Raw genomic sequence first — 19,659 nt, forward strand, 5'->3', positions numbered from 1 at the left:
TCATGTGTTCAGTTTAGGAGAATGATTGTCAGTGAGTTTGTGTCAGAAATATTCTAAAGGAAAAGTCTTTCAATTTATAATTCTGTGTCTCTGAAGTATTTGTGCCACTATAATGTCAAGCACACCATCACTGAGAGTTCTGTGTCTTTTTTGTGGGAGGGAAGCTGAGGCTGCCTCATAACCCAGTAGACTCTGTATTGTAGTATATAAAAATAAGAAAAATAAAAATCATTACAGAATTCTCTGTCATCCACATCTAATAAAACACAATTCTGGTGAAATATAGTAGTAGCCAGTGATACAATTTAGAGCTTGCAGGAACAGTCTAGTATCCACCCGTCTGCTTTATATTTGGACTTAAGTGTGCATAAAATAATCACACTTGGGCAAAACATGTTTTATTAATTATTTTAAAGATACAGTGCTTAAAAATGCCATGATAATTTAAATACATACCTTGGACATTTCCAATTCTCTTTCTAAGATTTCACTATGGATGAAATTGTTTTGTAGTATGAAGATGGAGTAGGGCATCTTGCAACTCATGATATATTTTGTTCAGCTTAGTTCTTGTGTCCTGTGCAGATAGACTGACACTGAAAACTCATCAATCTTATATTCAACCTACTTTAACATGGATTTTATCCCTTAGGTTGAGCCCCAGATCTTCCTCAGCACCTCACACTCTCTCTCATTGGCCTGTTTCAACTCCATCTTAGTATCACAGCGAACAAGGCCCTTACATTCTTCCAGCACAACCAGGTTATATGAGGAAAGTTCCCTAATTTGATTTGTAACCTCTTGGGAGAAAGTTCCAGTCAAAAACACCTGAGAGACCAGGCTTTTGGCACACACCTCCAGTGCTGTCACTTTTCACCCAGTAATTATCATTTCATTGGCAGATGCATCACCCATCATTTTCAGAAATGTAACAGTAGAACAGCCATCTGGACTGTCCAAAACTCGTATAAGAAGTTTGGAACAAATTCTTTTCTTTAGCCCACACAAGATCACAAAGGGGCAGTATGGATTCACCTAGTCCAATGGCAGGGCCGTTGACTGACACAACAATAGGCTTTTTAAATTGAATAAAAGTATTCATAACGTTCTTAAAGGTGTCCACCATTTCAAGCCTTGCTCACTTTCTGTCATTCCTTAAATGTTTCACAAAGTACCCAAAATCAAGACCACAACAAAAGACACTTCCAGCTGCACTGAACCGCACAAGTTTGCTGTCATCTGCAGCACCCCTATGCAGACCATTAAGCCTTTTTTTAATTGCTTCTGTATTCAGTGCGTTTTTTGTCTGTCGATCTAGTTGATAGCGATATCTGGGTGAATCCATCCTCTTTCTTCACTACAATGTCTCAGTATTGCTGGCACTTTCTGGTAGCTTTATGGTGAAGTATGTCTTCTTGAAAAAAGATTGCTCTCTGTCATCATCCATAACATTTGTTGGGCTACCTTTCACTCTTGGAACTGACGTACGTATGTCTGTTGTTGCAATGGCTGCTAATGGGTCTATTAGTATCACTATAGCTTTTTGGGTAGCTGAGCCTGTGTCCATGGAAGCAGTAACTGAGCCAGACATCTGAGACATTAGTGGGTGTATCAGGGTCCTGTTCTCTATTCCAATGTGTTCTGCACTGGGACCTGACAAAGGGTCCCTGACAGGTTTCCCTTCTGTCACCTTGAAGTCCACCATGTCCTGCTGATCTACCGTAATAGGGTCCACTTTCTCGAATACCTGAAAGCCACTCAGTTTTCTTGTTGTAAACAAGTGTCTTGATAGTTGAATTTACTAGATCTATATTCTTTGTGTGAGAGAGAAGTGAATCTGCCTTTCTCCTGACGTTCTTACTGGCAGCAAATAACACGCTGGTTTTGGATCTGTGGTGTTTGACAATCACTAGTGTTCTAGGAGAGCTCTTAGAATAGTTCACGTTGGTAGATCTGGAAGTTCTTCTTCTGGTATTGTTTGAAAACATTCTACTTGTTCTGGTACATGCCGGTTTTTTCTGTTTTTCAATCTGTCTTCTATTAAAATCATTTATACATTTTTCACAGCTCATGTGGTGCTACTCTGGCTCCCAAGTGTCATCCCGTTTGTGGCAACCTTTCCATGAAACAAATACATTATCTTCCCATTTTTGTCTTGTCTTCTGTCAACAATAGTTTCAACCTCAAACTCCTGGCAAGATATGAGGAAAGACTCAGGATTGGAGCAGTTGCTGTGCCATGTTTGTTTCAGTTGTGTCTCCACATAGCCACTTCTTTCTGCCTCCAGTGATTCACCAGGTTCTGCATATGGATGAGTCACTTCTACTCCATCACCACTGGTTTATGAAAATTATGTGAAATAGCAGCTATGCTATGTTCCTTAGGCTCTCCACCCTTAGTCTCTGGTGGGACAGCTTGGGCTTTGTCTCATGGAGCATGGTAGCTAGCTCAGTAGCCTCTCGTAAGAATAGCTAAGTCCACAGCTCCTACTGTCTGGTGTAGTACAGAAAGCTTTCTTCCTGCCTGATGCTTTTTTGTGTTTCTTTGTTTAACTGTGGTTGCTATGATGATTATATTGAACATTATAATGTTACACCATTTTTAATGTTACACTAGCTTACATTGAGTAACATAAAAATCCTTATTCCTGTGTAACTTAACTCCATTATTTCACTTACTATGTTCTCAAAATTATGCGTTGTATGTCAAAAACATAAATTAGGGGTACTTTTTATTAAATATATTATCATTTTAACATATGTTGAGAACAAATTATGGAGGTGCACATTGTTCTTTTTATCTTTTATATTTTTCATGCATTTGTCTTTACCTTAATCTTTGCTTATTCATAATGCTTTTGAGTGAGTGTTCATTCTACCCTGAAGTACTCCATAAAACATTTATTAAAGGGTGGTCTACTGGTGAAAGGTGTCCATTTTTATCTGGGAATGTAATAATTTATCCTGCACATTTGATGAACAATTAGTTTGATCATAATATTTAGGCTTCACAGCTTTTTCTGACTTCACTTGGAATATATTTGTCTACGACTTTCTACTATCTTAGTTTTCGGATAAGAAATCCACTGGTTATTCAGTGGCTATTCAGTTAAGAAATCTACTGGTTATTTTTGAGGGTCTCTTTTGCCTGACTAGCTGATTCCCTCATTTTGCTTGGGAATCCTCACAATTTTTTTGTATATATTTTAGACAGTTTAATTATCAGGTAAGTTTGAGTTTGTTTCTTTGAGTTTCTGTTATTTGGCATTTGTTGAACTTATTGGGTGTTTATGTGTTGACTTAAATTGTTGTGTTCTTTATTATTATTTTGTTAAATAGTCTCCTTGATTATATGTCTCTCCCTTTGAAAGCCCCAAATGCATAAGTGTGGCTGCTTCATGGTGTCTCTCGGGTTTCTAGGCTGTGTAAAGCTACCTTGAATCTTTCCAGACTGTGTTGATGACCACTATGTGTTTGACTGCGCCCAAGGGTATGTATCACAGTGTGGGGCCAGTTTGTCAGTTGGTCTCGCAAGGCTGATGCATCCTAGGTTTCAATTCCTAGACTTCACTCACTGCAGTCTCATTAGTGCACCACAATGTAGCAATCTCTAATTGTGAGGCACACAGAGCTCTTGGTCTCATGGCCAAGAAAATTAAGGAGATGGATGCAAATCATTTGAAACAAAACTTTTATAAATGGAAGTACAAATCTCTTCACTGTGGAGGTGGAATATGAGTGGTTTACCTACTCTGAGACTGAGGCTTACAGTTTCTAAAGGCAGAGAAGTAAAGAAATGTGCTTAGTGGTCTTGGAGTAAGCATTTTTTGGGTTGGTCCTGAACCTTAGACTTAGATTAATCTGGAAATGAAGTGATGATTTATAGAAGCTACTAAGCTCAGCCTTGCACTTTGGCCCTGGACCAAGAAGGAGCTGACATGACAGCTTGACCTGAGACCTTGGCCTAGGACCAATCACAGGCCAAAGTACTGTCTCATGACCACAATAATTAAGGAGGTTGGATGATGCAAATTTCAAGTAGGAAGAAAAGGTTAATAAGCAAAAGAAGAAAGCTCTCCAGAGTAAAGAGGGAATTTGCGAGGGTTTCAAACTATAAAGCTGGATCATTACTTTTTATGAACTGGAAAGAATGAAATGTTCTGAGGCATATGTGAGCTGCCTTGAAGAAAGCACTACTTCAACCAGGTTCAGAACCTGGCCTGGGAAAAATGAGAGGCTAAAGTAAAAGCTTTGTCTGGATCACTGGGCTGGGGAAAAGCACAAGCTGAAGGGATAATTCATAAATGTTTTTCTTGCATTCAGAGCATGTCCAAAACAGAAAAGAAAAATATTTAATCAGAGCCCACTGGAGCCTACTGTGTATCATGCCCACAATGGGAGGAGTGTGTGTTTTCTTGAAGTCTGCTGATTACATGAAGACAGAGGCACTTATTCCATTGGCCTTGTTCTCTTATCTCTGTAGGTGTGATTATGTTCTAGAAAAAAATGACAAAGGCATTTTCATGTTCTACCTTTTTCCTTATTAGTGCAGCTGTTGTTACACCTCTAGGATATCCTCCTGTTCAACTTTTTTTTTAATCGGTGTCTGCAGCCTGAGTTTTCAGGCTGTTCCTGTGTATAAAAATCTTAATCAAGAACCACTTCTAGATTCTTCATTGTTTTTCCTCTCACACTTTCGTGAAGGTAATTTTGTGTATTTTGTAGATGAAATAAAGATTGTGTTAAGGGCTTTTCTGTAGAGTTTTTCACTTTTGACATGGAATCAAGGTTCCTTTTTAATATTCTATTTTTCTAGAACCACTTCTGGTTCCAAAATCTGTACTACTCAGGGTTCTGTCACAGGGACAGAATTTTAGCAGAGTCTATTAAATACTAAATTACATCATTGCAACGTCAGATAATAGGCTCTCAGTAAATTGAAGAGCAACAAGAGCCAGTCTGAGTCCCCAAACTGAACAACCTGGAGTCCAATATGTGAGGGCGGAGAGCAGTTAGTACAGAGTGTGGCTAAACCCATCTCAAGTAGTCACATTTTTCTGCCTGTTTTATATTCTCTGGAAGTGAATAGATTGTGCCACCAGATTAGGGGTGCTTCTGCCTTCCCCAGCCCACTGACCCAACTGTTACTCTCTTTTAGGCAACACTCACACAGACACATGCCAAACTAATACTCTGTATCGCTCAAGACAGTTAAGTTGACACTCAGTATTACCCATTAGAGGCCTGTGGTGATAAATATTCTGGTCCCCACTAAGGCTCCACCTTCAAGCTGGTGACAGCCTGATGTCTGGGTCCTAGGCTGATGGTCAAGAATAGAAACCAATGGTGCTTTTCTGAAAGGCATCCGTTGTTGCCAAATAATCCATTCAGCAAGGACTTTCTTTCCTTTGAAGCACATCGTATTCCTGGACTCATGTAGAGGGAAATGTTTGCTTTTTAAATACATTTTTTGGTTAATTTAATTAATGACTGTATTGACATAGTAAATACTGTTTGCAAAGGGATTTTTTAAAATAGCACTGCTGTTGTTAAACACTTCAGCTCACCGTTTTTAATGGCTAATGTATATTTTCAAATACCTAAGTGAATATGAACTAGCAATTATTAACTGACTGCTAATTGCATATTCCTGTTCCAAAGTGATCTCTGTGCTTGCAGTAATCCATCCATATACTGTTTGTTTATTTTTACACAAACGAGTGCACACAATAGACTATATTGTTAACTTTGTTTTGTCCTTGGTCACACATGTGTCAGTTGATGAAGAATCCCTTAATTCTGTTTGTAGCTACATAACGTGCAGTTCAATGTGCTCTCATTCATGCAATCCACTTCTAAGGTGGATTGATGTGTTAAGTGGTATTCAGTTTTACGCTAAGTAAAGAAGAATTTATACTTCTGCCATGATTTTAAACACACCATCTCATTGACTTCATCTCACACAACTCCGAGTACAGACAAAGTCATTATCATTCTTTACTGAGGAAAGAAAGCAGATATTTACATGAAGGTTATAGTTTTTATGAGTCAGAACAATCTCAGTTAAAACTGGGAAATCTCTAATGTTTTGTTTATATAAAGTTCTAATGACAATCAATTGAATACACTCATTTTAAATGCAGAAGATTTAATGAGTAAACCCATAATGATTAAAGCTAAGCCTGCAATTAACACATGAAAATTTAATACTATACTATATTCTATAACTATTTTAAGGAAAGTGTTTTTTCTTATCTCAGCTTGTGAAACACTCACTGAGTGTGAATTTCTGCCCCTCTTGGACGCCAGTCAGTGAAAATATTTGTGGGGCTCAAAGACGTTGGTGCTGCTTCTCAAATACATTCTGTGATCCAGCAGCTGTGCCTGTTCCCTATCATCAGCAACAGTATTTCTACCACTGAAAACACAAGTAGTGACATAGATGATGATTGTGGGGCTGGGAAAAGAGGGATTTCATCCTCCAGACCAAAGAACGGTAGATCCATTGACAACTTGAAGGGTGCCCAGAAAATCCCAGAGACACTCAATGTCAGGCTGTTAAAAGCAGTTGCGAGAAAGGCTGCACCGTGTAAAGTCTCATCAGAGGAACTGCACAAGACCATGGAAACCCACCTCTTGCATCAGCATGACCTGGATATGAGACATTAAGTTAAAGAAGGTCATCCTGGAGTCTTAAGTTTTTCATGCCTCATTGGATTTGAGATGTACTTAGGGCCAGTAACCCCTTTAATCTGGACAGTTTCTCAGATTTGCAACACCTATATTTTCCCAATTCCACTACTCACTTGTATCTGGGAAGTAACTAACTTGCTTTATATTTTACAGGTTAATATGCAGAAATAACTTGCGTTGTCTCAGATAAACTATCAGACTATGAACTATTGAGTTAATGCTTGAACGAGCTAAGACACTGATGTACTATTGTAAAAGCATGACTGGTTTTGAAATGTGAGGATTTGAGATTTTAGAGGGGCCAGGGTTGGAATGATATGATTTGACTGTGTCCCCACCCAAATTTTATCTTGAATTTTCACATGTGGTGGTGGGGGGATGAGATAGAGAGTAATGACTATGGAGGCAGGTGTCTTGTTTTTTGTGTGTGCTGTTCTTGTGACAGTGAATAAGTCTCATTACACATTACACCTGATGGCTTTAAACATCAGCATTTCCCTGCACAAGCTCTCTCTTTGCTTGCTGCCAACTGTGTAAGCTATGACTTGCCCCACTTTGCCTCACCTGACACATAAATCTTTAAGTCAATAAACCCCTCTTCCTCTTATAAATTGCCCAGTCTAGCATATATCTTTATAAGTGCATGAAAATGGACTAAAATAATAGAAATATGAAACTAATTTGTACAGCTCTGCGACTTTAGTTTCACGGCCAAGTTAAGAAGTAAATTGCAAATGTGTGTAGGTCTCTGAAAATTTATATGAAACACTTTTTAGTTCAATAACACTAACTTAACATATTTTAACATAACCAATGCTGAAAGAGCTGCGAAGTCAGGTTATTGTAATGTATTCTATACTTTTACAATCAGTACTAACTTAAGACTACAGTCATTTTACTTTTTCTTTTAAGAGACAAACTCTATAATGCTCTAGCCAGAATGAATTCAGTGGTGCCATTATCGCTAACTGCAGCTTCTAACTACTGGACTTTTGTCATCCTGCTTCCTCAATCTCCCAATTAGCTGCCTCTAGACTAAAAGCCCAGTAGGCTCAACTGATAACTTATTATATTTTAATTTTTTCATTGAGACAGAATGTTGCTGTGTCACTCAGGCTGGCCTCAAATTCTAGGACTACAGTGATGCATCCAACTCGGCCTCAAGAAGTGCTACCACCTTATGCTAGCACTTTAGGATATTGAGCTACCACATCCTTCCAATTTTTACAAACTTTTTCTTAGGACAGCGTTTCACTATTTTGCCAAACTGTGTTCCAAATTCCTGGCCTCAAGTGTTCTTTTTCCCTTGGCCTTCCTAATTATTGGAATAATCAATATGAGAAACAAAATCTGGTGTAAAAAATGATCCAGGTTTTCAATTATACGGTAAGCTTTTGTTTAGAATAGATAAAGCTTAATGCTGAATGATAAGGTAGAATAAGAAAAAGTTTATTGGAGTAGGAACCAATTTTTTAATAATAAATGCATATTTAGATTAGAGAATTTTATGTTTCTCAAGAATTTTCACACAATTACTGCCAAAATGTTTTTTGTATATTTAGAAATTGAAATAATATTTTTCCAATGAGGAAAGTATAAAGCAAAATAATAGACAACCAAACCAGCCAGGCACGGTGACTCATGCCTATAATCCCAGCGCTCTGGGAGGCTGAGAAAGGTGGATCATGAGGTTAGGAGATGGAGATCATCCTGGCTAAAATGGTAAAACTCCGTCTCTACCAGAAATACAAAATAAATAAATAAATAAATAAATAAATAAAAGCCAGGCCTGACAGCGAGCACCTGTATTCCATGGTATTGAGGACGCTGAGACAGGAGACTAGCGTGAAACTTTGAGGTAGAGATGGCAGTGAGCCGAGATCACACCACTTCACTCCAGCCTGGGGGACAGACAAAGACTCAGTCTCAAAAATTAAAAAAATCAGGAAATAACACGTGCTGGAGAGGATATGGAGAAATAGGAACACATTTACATTTTTGGTGGGACTGTAAATTAGTTCACATTGTGGAAAACAGTGCGGCAATTCCTCAAGGATCTAGAACAAGAAACACCATTTGACCCAGCCACCCCATTACTGGGAATATACCCAAAGAACTATAAGTCATGCTGCTCTAAAGACACATGCACACGTATGTTTATTGCAGCACCATTCACAATAGCAAAGACTTGGAATCAACCTAAATGTCCATCAGTGACAGACTGGATTAAGAAAATGTGGCACATATACACCATGGAATACTATGCAGCCGTAAAAAATGATGAGTTTGTGTCCTTTGTAGGGATATGGATGCAGGTGGAAACCATCATTCTCAGCAAACAATCGCAAGAAAAGAAAACCAAATAACAGCATGTTCTTTGGTTCCCATAGGTAGGAATTGAACAATGAGATCACTTGGACACAGGAAGGGGAACATTACACACTGGGTCCTATAGTGGGGATGGGGAGGGGGCAGGGATAGCCTTAGGAGATATACCTAATGCAAATGATTAGTTAATGGGTGCAGCACACCAACATGGCTCATGTATACATATGTAACAAACATGCACCTTGTGCACATGTACCTTAGAACTTAAAGCATAACATTAAAAATAAAAAAGACATGCTGTTTTGGTTACTGTAGCCTTGTAGTATAGTTTGAAGTCAGGTAGCGTGATACCTCCAGCTTTGTTCTTTTGACTTAGGATTGTCTTGGCAATGCTGGCTCTTTTTTGGTTCCGTATGAACTTTAAAGCAGTTTTTTCCAATTCTGTGAAGAAACTCATTGGTAGCATGATGGGGATGGCATTGAATCTATAAATAACCTTGGGCAGTATGGCCATTTTCACGATATTGCTTCTTCCTATCCGTGAGCATGATATTTTCTTCCATTTGTTTGTGTCCTCTTTTATTTCACTGAGCAGTGGTTTGTAGTTCTCTTGAAGAGGTCTTTTACATCTCTTGTAAGTTGGATTCCTAGGTATTTTATTCTCTTTGAAGCAATTGTGAATGGAAGTTCATTCCTGATTTGGCTCTCTGTTTGACTGTTACTGGTGTATAAGAATGCTTGTGATTTTTGCACATTAATTTTGTATCCTGAGACTTTGCTGAAGTTGCTTATCAGCTTAAGGAGATTTTGGGCTGAGACAATGGGGTTTTCTAAATATACAATCATGTCATCTGCAAACAGGGACAATTTGACTTCTTCTTTTCCTAACTGAATACGCTTTGTTTCTTTCTCTTGCCTGATTGCCCTAGCCAGAACTTGCAACACTATGTTGAATAGGAGCAGTGAGAGCCAAAACAGGGACATAGACCAATGGAACAGAACAGAATCCTCAGAAATAATACCACACAACTACAGCCATCTGATCTTTGACAAACCTGAGAGAAACAAGAAATGGGAAAAGGATTCCCTATTTAATAAATGGTGCTGGGAAAATTGGCTAGCCATAAGTAGAAAGCTGAAACTGGATCCTTTCCTTACTCCTTATACGAAAATTAATTCAAGATGGATTAGAGACTTAAATGTTAGACCTAATACCATAAAATCCCTAGAAGAAAACCTAGGTAGTACCATTCAGGACATAGGCATGGGCAAGGCCTTCATGTCTAAAACACCAAAAGCAACGGCAACAAAAGCCAAAATTGAAAAATGGGATCTAATTAAACTAAAGAGCTTCTGCACAGCAAAGGAAACTACCATCAGAGTCAACAGGCAACCTACAGAATGGGAGAAAATTTTCGCAATCTACTCATCTGACAAAGGGCTGATATCCAGAACCTACAAAGAACTCAAACAAATTTACAAGAAAAAAACAAACAACCCCATCAAAAAGTGGGCAAAGGATATGAACAGACATTTCTCAAAAGAGGACATTCATACAGCCAACAGACACATGAAAAAATGCTCATCGTCACTGGTCATCAGAGAAATGCAAATTAAAACCACAATGAGATACCATCTCACACCAGTTAGAATGGCAATCATTAAAAAGTCAAGAAACAAGAGGTGCTGGAGAGGATGTGGAGAAATAGGAACACTTTTACACTGTTGGTGGGATTGTAAACCAGTTCAACCATTATGGAAAAGAGTATGGCAATTCCTCAAGGATCTAGAACTAGATGTACCATACGACCCAGCCATCCCACTACTGGGTATATGCCCAAAGGATTATAAATCATGCTGCTATAAAGACACATGCACACGTATGTTTATTGTGGCACTATTCGCAATAGCAAAGACTTGAAATCAACCCAAATGTCCATCAGTGACAGACTGGATTAAGAAAATGTGGCAAATATACACCATGGAATACTATGCAGCCATAAAAAATGATGAGTCTGCGTCCTTTGTAGGGACATGGATGCAGGTGGAAACCATCATTCTCAGCAAACTATCACAAGAAAAGAAAACCAAACACCGCTTGTTCTCACTCATAGGTGGGAATTAAACAATGAGATCACTTGGACTCGGGAAGGGGAACATCACACACCAGGGCCTATCATGGGGAGGGGGGAGGGGGGAGGGATTGCATTGGTAGTTATACCTGATATAAATGACGAATTGATGGGTGCTGACGAGTTGATGGGTGCAGCACACCAACATGGCACAAGTATACATATGTAACAAACCTGCACGTTATGCACATGTACCCTAGAACTTAAAGTATAATAATAATTTAAAGAAAAAGAAAATGGAAAGAAAAAAATAAAATAAATAAAAAGGGCAACCAAACCAATTATAAGTACACTGTGAATGAAATCCAAAGCCATTTCCCTGTCACTGGCAGGAACACAATTTTTTTTTTTTTTTTTTTTTTTTTGCTGTAAATTCCAGTGGTAATCAGAAATATAGAGGCAATTTGCACACTAATCACAATAAGTTATTTTCTTCAGGCAGAAAAATAATTCTACTCTTTAAAAAGAAATTATATATGCAATCAAAAGCATTTTTATTTCAAGTTCTTAATAAAGTATATATTTGTTAAGACTAAATCTTTGTGATTATCTCATCACTTCACTAACTCATATTTCAAACTGCATGAATAAATAATAATAATATAATAAATAAATACTCTTCCATATTTCCATATATTAAAAACTAATATTCTAAGGTACAGATATAATATATATTTTACCTTGAAATAACTAAACCAAACAGGCAACACATTCATATAAATTAGAGCTAATGATTTTACAAAAAAAGGAAGAAGACTGAAGAAACAGGTTTAACATATTTGATACCTTGTAAGAAAAATCCTACAAGCCAAACAGAAATTACTTGTCATGAGAAGCAAATGTAAATGCTTACACTAGGTAGGGTTTACATTTTGAGAAATCTGTGTTTGCAGAATCTGTGAGTGTAAAAGGTCACTTAATTCTCGTAAGTTAGAAAACATTACTGATGCTGACACTGATGCTTATGTGGTTCCATATAGCCACTACTGTCTGACTGTGTTACTGCTCTGATGTTTTCTTTTATACTATTAAGCAGAGTTTATTGTGGGTAAAGTGAAGATATATTATAAGCAATAATAACAGCAGCTGATACTTATAGCACTCTAAGAAGGGTTAATAGACTAAAAGACACACCGACACTAGTAACTTTAATTCTCACATTCTATTATTTTTTACAGGGAGTTTCACGCCCTTCCCTAAGCTGCAGTGTAATGGCAGGATCTCTGTTCACTGTAAACTATGCCTCCCAGATTCAAGGAATTCAACTGTCTCAGCCTGCCCTGTAGCAAATTTTACAGGCATCTGGCACAAGGCCTGGCTAATTTTTATATTTTTAGTAGAGATGGGGTTTCACCCTTTTGACCAGGCCAGTCTCATGTCTTATGAAAAATGTTAAGATCTATGTATAGTTACTTTAAGAGGTGTGTATTAAGAGTGAGAGAAAGGGTGGAAAGAAATTGTTCCAATTCTGAGAGATGTCAATACCAGACAATATGATGTTCTAAATAAACCATAATCTAAATAGCTGCAAGGTTCACAGCAATACAGGTAGCTTGAAGGTGAGAAGTTATGAAGGCCAAGAAAGACATCCATGTTAGTTAACACGCAACATGTTCAAAGATATTTTATCATTCCATCTCCCAAACAAGATCCAAAGAGGCAAAATGGAATGGGTAGGCCTAAAGAATGAAATCTGTTTGTGAAACTATACATGGTTGTTAAAATCTGTTGTAACCACAAAAGAGGAAGGCACTTTTTACTTCAACAGGTATCTATAGTAGAAAACATATAAGGTTTTCTTCTATCAACTCTTCAATATTCGATCATTAAATTGAAAATTATTTTAGATGAGAGATGAAAACAATCTGTGAGATATTTTATATCCAAAATTAGTCATTTAACAAGAATCATTTTTCTTCAAGTCAGTCATCATGTTTTGTCAATACTATTTTCCTTTAAAACAGCTATCATCTTGACTACCTGTCTTTTACCACTGAAACAGTTAAGAGAAACCAGAAGTTCATTTTGTGGATGAGCACAAACAACGCTATTGTCTTCTGGTTCTGTTCAATGACATCTTTTTTTTTTTTTTTTTTTGAAAACTGAACAAAGTGTACCTTCTATCACATTTTAGAGCAATGTGGATTTGTCCCTTTCATTGGATATACTGTTCCAAAGAACCAAGAAGATTTTGATGCTTGCTAGGGTCCACATTCAAAGTATTAACAGATTTTTCACATTTGTACCAAAAGGGATTATTAAAGAAACAGACTATAAACATATATTCTTTACATTTTTGTTTTGTTTTGTTTTGTTTTGTTTTCCTGTGAAGACAATAGAAAATTGTCTTTCACAAATATGGTCCCTGGTGCCAATAGTTTGGAAGCAATCACACATAGATGCATGAACACGTAAATTATTGAGTGGAAGATTCAAAGACAGAAACTCATAGTGTTATATGCATTTGAATGGACAAGAACAGAAATGTTGACTAGATTTCAGAAAAAAAAAATTGTTTTGAGTAGATCAAGGAAATGAAATTATCTTGTTGACCAAGAAAAAAGGAGCATTAATCACCCATAAGGCTATGAAACTGAAATAGGTCAATAAGAATTACATAAACAAGTTACACTTAAAAGCCTAGGTTTACAGTTTAGCTATGGAATCTAGAAACTTGTACTGAGAGATGTAACAGGCAGTCACTGCATTACAGGTGTACTACAGACATTTAAAAGAAATCTAAGTGATACGCTAATACAGGGAAGGGAGCTCCTATGAGTGAAACACAAGGCAGCCCAGAAATCAGAAGATCCTGTGTTCTTTCTACCTCTGAGATATCTAAGAAGTACCTTCTTGAAAGAACAATAAATTCTTATGAGGGATGCAGCTTGTTTTAGGAACTAGAAAGAGCTATGTACTAAAATACATAGTAGAAAGTTGTGTGACAGTGTTTTATTTTCATGCATGCCACAATTTAGGCTTTGATAAAATGAGCAGAACAAAGCAAAAAAATCTAGATGCTATTACCATTTGTGTGTGTGTGTGTGTGTGTGTAAGGGTGGGGAGGGGCAGTGCTTCTCTTCACTGCCAAGGTTGGAGTACAGCAACACAATCACAGCTCATGAAATGTTTTCACCTCAGTGTTCCAGGTAGCAGGGAATACTGGTGCAAACAATTACACTCAACTTATGACTTTGTGCATCTTAATAGATATCATCAAGTTGCTCAGGCTGGTTTTGAACTCCTGAAATCAAGTAATCTGCCTGCCTTGGCTCCCCAAAGTGCTAAGACTACCAGTGTGAAGGAAAATGCCTGGCCTAATTGAATTTCTCAAATCTAAAGAAGGTCCTAGTGTGGTTGGTGACTTTTGTATGATGCTGAATATCTATATGATTACAAGTTTGAAAATATACGTATATATAATATATATGCACATATATATGCAGATGTATACACATACATAAAGTTATACACTGTATATGTATCTAGAAGTATTCCATATTATTTTTTTCTTTCAATGCTAGGAAAGAGTACTTTCTTGTCAGTGATGAAAATGTTCATTTGTTAAGAAAAGATGCTTATTTGATGATGAGTAACGCGCATCTTTGGGATGATTATTATACATAATCTCATGGAAAACAATACTTTAAAAACTAAAAGACATCATTGATGGAGTAATCTAATTTGAAAACTGTAATGAAGGAACTTTAAGTGAATACTGAAAATCACTGAATAAAATGGCATTTTACCTTACCAAGTGGCTGACACTACAGGCTCAAACCACCACACTTGAATATATTTTTGCATTTTTTGTGGAGACACAGTTTTGCCATGTTCCCCAAGCTTACACAATGATTTTTATTATGTGTGATGACAGCACCATAGTCAACTTTTTAAGGAAAAACTTTAGAGATACATTGAAGCATTTATACATATAAAATGATATCCTTGAGATTTGCTTCATTAGAGAACTGTTAAATCATGAAAATGGCCATATTTGAATGTTCTGGTTATGCAGAGAGTATAAATTTCCTTATAATAAGAAGTTAATTATGCCTTAAGAGTTGAAAGTGTACATGGCCTGTCTTTGCTGTGACAATTTTAACCTCTTTCTATTGGGATAAGTATAGTAGAAATTACCAGGAAAGACCACTATAATATTGCTATTGTTTAAATATTTAACATCAAATTCATTATGGATTTTAAGATATATTTTAAAATTTTGCTTGTGTAGAGATGATTTTATAAAAATGAAATTATAACTCACCCATAACTTACCTGAGTTGTTTCCAAAAATTTCGGCACATAGAACTGTAGTCAGAAAGCAGCTAAATCAAAAAGATGATATGAAGTTGTCTTAGTATACTATAATTGTACTCTTTTCAATCTTCTGTCTTGTTTGATGCTAGTTTGCTTCAAATTTATGATAATATGAAAATACATCATCATGAGGATGAGCCTTATTCTAGAGGTCGAAAGACAGTGATGCATTCATCTGACTTTAAAAGTATGATGAATGTAGTTGAATGAAATTTATGCCAAAACTGAGTTAATAAAATGATATGAAATTTTTCATAGTGTTTTCAAAGAACTTATTGTTTTTAATGTTTAGCGTTAGTGTTTATTTCACAGGAAGACTACACAGAAAACTTATTATTAGAAATAATAAAATAATAACATATATCACAGGTAATAAAATAGATTACAATCTTGTCAAGTAGACAGGATAAAAAAGAAATCAGTGCTCTTCCACAAATACCATACGAAAACTAATTTATTTGTTCTTGTAGAATTCAGTGTTTTCTTGTCTGTATAAGGCATTTTTGCAGTTTATATGATATAATTATGTGACGTATTGATAATTATTACTAATCAATAAATACAGCTATTAAGAGTAGCTGTTGAAGGATTGACAGCATACACAGAACCTCAAATGTCACAATTCCTTGTAGCTATAGAGCAAAATATAGTTGTTTTATGTTTATGCAACATGTCTCTATGCTTTGGTTTGCATCTAAGGTTTTTGATACAGAAATAAAAAATATCTGCTTCATGTCCTTATGAAGTTCACCCATAGAAAAAGTAACAAGGCAGACATGTATGCCACAGTGAACGACGGAGACAACATAAAACACAAGCAGCAAAGCACAATGGTGGGGACTTAATTGGAATGTTCTATTCTCTCTACCTCATTTGCTTCTTGCCAGTACCATCCTCCATCTCTATCTGTTTTCAGTTCCAAACCCTAGAGGAAAAAACGGCTACAGGATGAAGACTTAAATTCTAGCTTTTGGTCTAGTAGTGGCTTTTAACCAAACCTTTACTGGACATCGAAGCCAAGAGTGGATATCCCATAAGAAGACTCTACTAAAAGGAACTCTACCCAGATTGTAATGCCTGCATAGTGTGATCTACTAATTCCAGAAAGTCAGAAGAAGAAAGAAGGAGAAGGAAAAAGAAGGAGGAGAAGAAGAAGGAGGAGGAGGAGGAGGAGGAGGAGGAGGAGGAGGAGGAGGAGGAGGAGGAGGAGGAGGAGGAGGAGAAGGAATAGGACTATATATGATAGTTGCTGAGATGCTGTTTGAAAGCCAAATTCTTTCTGACCACTGAGGAAAAGAAATGTAAATATTTTAGAACTGTTTGCTACAATTAAAATATTCTAATATCTTTATTTAGTATCTATCAATATCTATGCAAAAAAGTAAAGGAAGGATAAACAGTTTGACTACAAACATTTTCCAAAATTCAAGTTTTCTATATTCAGTTCCTTAATTGCTACATCTTTAATATGTGATCTGTCAATAGCCTAACATTTTGCTGTCTTATTATCAAGCAAACACCTTTTATTTTTGGCCAGATGATTTTATTACTTTAACAGACTTATTGTAACTGTGAAATCATGTAGATAACAGGTCTATGTTACATTACCTGGAAACAATTCTTTTCTTTAACAGAAGAATACCTAATTTGAGAAAAATACCCAGATAATCCTAATAATATACACAACTTGTATCATACAGACAGGATAAAAGTTAAAAATAAAATGGCATACTTTACACACAAGATGAGAACACACTTATTAAAAAATAAATATTTCTTACTCTTGAAATTCTGAATGGCATTTACCATGTCATACAAATGTGATTTTTTCAATTGTGCTTTGAAAGCAAAGAAAAAATAGTAAACATTGTCAAGTAAAATTTCAAGTTATTAGATAGTGAGCATGACAAATGTGCCAGTCATAGTATCTCAGATATTCTCAGCATATCATCGAAATGCAGTCCTGACAAAATCTCATGAAAGTACTGTAATGTCAGGAAGAAAAACAGTACCTGGTATCAGAATAATAAAAACAAATACATAATTAAAAGTTACCTCACACATTTGTTTCTCATCTTAGAACCGTCATTGTCTGCATCACCAAGTGTTGTTTTCACTTGTTAGAAATACTGTTTCTGATACAATTTATGTGACTAGCAGTGCCAGCTTCTTTGAGTCCCACAAGTCATTTTTGTGGGCAGAGTCCAACTGGGGGCAGACATTCCTAGTAACTGACTATTTCTCAACCTGAGAGAAGAAGAAATATACTTATGCTACAAAAATGATGATTCTGTCCATTATTCTTCTAATCAGGCTGGGAAGTTCATTTTATCAGGCTAACACAGCAATTTTGAAATAATACTTTAAACTTTTACATCATCAGCAATGTGATCCAATATACAGGTTATTAACTAAAGTTACCTTAAGTCAGCATTTTTAATGGCATTGCTTCTGTTACAGTTTTCTTTGAAAAAGTCACATAATATGGCAAAGTATTAAATTTTCATGGGCTAACACACACATCAATTTAACCATTGTGAGTTTACTGATTAAAAAACCTTTGTACTTAAAATAAGTGTATTCAATACACAGTCATCAGAAATTCCTATAAATAGAACATTAGCATTTTCTCAGTTTAAATTGAGCACTTCATGAGAAATATTGTTCTGAAAACTAACAAGCATACTCTTCACATAAATATATTTTTTTCTCATTAGTGATGATTGTTTTATATTTATTTAATTATGAGATAAAGTCACTTAGGGAGTGTATTAAAAATACCTGTGAGAGTGTATTAAAAATGCTTCTCTATTTTGTGCAACTGAATACAACTTACACATCAATCCATGTTAGACGTGGATGGTACAAATTAGAGCACATCGAACTGTTATGTAGCTGAAAAATACCGGAAATAAACAGATCTCCAAATACTGATGAGTGTGTGACTAAGTAAAAACAAACAACGAAGAAGAAGAAGAAGAAGAAGAAGAAGAAGAAGAAGAAGAAGAAGAAGAAGAAGAAGAAGAAGAAGAGGAAGAGGAAGAGGAAGAGGAAGAGGAAGAGGAAGAGGAAGAGGAAGGAGAAGGAGAAGAGGGAGAAGAAGGAGAAGAAAAGAAGAAAGAAAGAAAGAAAGAGAGAGAGAGAAAGAAAGAAAGAAAGAAAGAAGAAAGAAAAGAAAGAAAGAAAGAAAGAAAGAAAGAAAGAAAGAAAAGGAGAAGGAGAAGAGGGGTAAGAAGAGGAAGAAGAAGAAGAAGAAGAAGGAGGAGGAGAAGGAGGAGGAGAAGGAGGAGGAGAAGGAGGAGGAAGGAAGAAGAAGGAGAAGAGGAAGAATAAGAATAAGAAGAAGAAGAAGAAGAAGAAGAAGGAGGAGGAGGAGGAGGAGGAGGAGGAGGAGGAGGAAGGAGAAGGAGAAGAAGAAGAAGGTGGTTCAAAAAATATCTCTGGACCAGAAATACAAATTAAAGCCATTTTGTGGTGGCAAATTAAAGTCATTTTCACGTGCCAGAATGCGTTATTGACATAAACACAGGTAGCTTCTGGCAGAACCACACATTTGCTTCCTGACCTGTAGGGTGAAGTTACTATAATGGGAAAAGTCAAATGGAAGCCATTTGAGCTGCCTCTACCTGGAAATACAGTAGATCAAAAACAATATTATAGCCCTGGAGAGACTGCAATGATTATTACTACAGTTAGGGACTTGAAAGACATAGAGTTGGTCATTACCAGCACATCTGAATGCAACTCTCCCATTTAATCTGTGCAGAAGACAAGTGGATCTTGGAGAATGACAGAAGATTTTCAAAAGCTTGACCGTGTGGTGACTCGAATTGTAGCTGCTGTACCAAATGTAGTTTTATTGCTTGAGCAAATTAATATCTCTCCTGGTATCTACTATGCAGCCATTGACTTGGCGAACGCCTTTTTCTTCATTCTTGTCCATGAGACCCACCAGAGGCAATTTGCCTTCACCTGACAATACCGACAATATACCTTGACTCTCCTACCTCAAGGGTATGCCTTTGAGCTCTCTACCTTTGTGTCTTAAAATTATTCAGAGAGACTTTGATCACTTTTGGTTGCTGCAAGACATCACACTTGTCCGTTGTCTGTTGCATTGATGATATTATGTAGATCTGATCCAGTGAGCAAGAAGCAGCAAACCTACTGGACTTAGTGGTGAGAGA

The 19,659-nt window shown here is 36.6% G+C and overlaps 1 pseudogene; it reads right to left on the reverse strand.

Moving 5' to 3' along the window:
* Positions 1-558: 558 nt before the first annotated feature.
* Positions 559-16,372, reverse strand: LOC104659769 (annotated as a pseudogene).
* Between the last annotated feature and the right edge of the window lie 3,287 nt (positions 16,373-19,659).

This window comes from Rhinopithecus roxellana, chromosome 22, assembly GCF_007565055.1.
Source record: "Rhinopithecus roxellana isolate Shanxi Qingling chromosome 22, ASM756505v1, whole genome shotgun sequence".
NCBI classification, from domain to species: Eukaryota; Metazoa; Chordata; class Mammalia; order Primates; family Cercopithecidae; genus Rhinopithecus; species Rhinopithecus roxellana.